The sequence below is a fragment of the Poromitra crassiceps genome, assembly GCF_964638095.1.
Source record: "Poromitra crassiceps genome assembly, contig: HAP1_SCAFFOLD_941, whole genome shotgun sequence".
NCBI classification, from domain to species: Eukaryota; Metazoa; Chordata; class Actinopteri; order Beryciformes; family Melamphaidae; genus Poromitra; species Poromitra crassiceps.
The window spans coordinates 33,241-34,625 of record NW_028151469.1 but is presented as its reverse complement, the minus strand read 5'-3'; positions in this window follow the sequence as shown (position 1 = coordinate 34,625).

Sequence of the window (1,385 nt, the reverse complement as noted above, 5' to 3'; positions counted from 1 at the left end):
AGGCAGAGTGAAGAGAGGAGAGAGAGTTTAACATGTGGTGTGTGTTCTGAGTTATCAGTCCAGACTGGAGGCAGAGAGAAGAGAGAGGAGAGAGAGTTTAACATGTGGTGTGTGTTCTGAGTTATCAGTCCAGACTGGAGGCAGAGAGAAGAGAGAGGAGAGAGAGTTTAACATGTGGTGTGTGTTCTGAGTTATCAGTCCAGACTGGAGGGAGAGAGAAGAGAGAGGAGAGAGAGTTTAACATGTGGTGTGTGTTCTGAGTTATCAGTCCAGACTGGAGGCAGAGAGGAGAGAGAGTTTAACATGTGGTGTGTGTTCTGAGTTATCAGTCCAGACTGGAGACAGAGAGAAGAGAGAGGAGAGAGAGTTTAACATGTGGTGTGTGTTCTGAGTTATCAGTCCAGACTGGAGGCAGAGAGAAGAGAGAGGAGAGAGAGTTTAACATGTGGTGTGTGTTCTGAGTTATCAGTCCAGACTGGAGGCAGAGAGAAGAGAGAGGAGAGAGAGTTTAACATGTGGTGTGTGTTCTGAGTTATCAGTCCAGACTGGAGGCAGAGAGAAGAGAGAGGAGAGAGAGTTTAACATGTGGTGTGTGTTCTGAGTTATCAGTCCAGACTGGAGGCAGAGAGAAGAGAGAGGAGAGAGAGTTTAACATGTGGTGTGTGTTCTGAGTTATCAGTCCAGACTGGAGGCAGAGAGAAGAGAGAGGAGAGAGAGTTTAACATGTGGTGTGTGTTCTGAGTTATCAGTCCAGACTGGAGACAGAGAGGAGAGAGAGGAGAGAGAGTTTAACATGTGGTGTGTGTTCTGAGTTATCAGTCCAGACTGGAGACAGAGAGAAGAGAGAGGAGAGAGAGTTTAACATGTGGTGTGTGTTCTGAGTTATCAGTCCAGACTGGAGGCAGAGAGAAGAGAGGAGAGAGAGTTTAACATGTGGTGTGTGTTCTGAGTTATCAGTCCAGACTGGAGGCAGAGTGAAGAGAGGAGAGAGAGTTTAACATGTGGTGTGTGTTCTGAGTTATCAGTCCAGACTGGAGGCAGAGTGAAGAGAGAGGAGAGAGTTTAACATGTGGTGTGTGTTCTGAGTTATCAGTCCAGACTGGAGGCAGAGAGAAGAGAGAGGAGAGAGTTTAACATGTGGTGTGTGTTCTGAGTTATCAGTCCAGACTGGAGACAGAGAGAAGAGAGAGGAGAGAGTTTAACATGTGGTGTGTGTTCTGAGTTATCAGTCCAGACTGGAGACAGAGAGAGGAGAGAGAGTTTAACATGTGGTGTGTGTTCTGAGTTATCAGTCCAGACTGGAGGCAGAGAGAAGAGAGAGGGGAGAGTTTAGCATCCTGACAGCCTGGTGGATGAAGCTGTTAGCCAGTTTGGTGGAGCGGGCC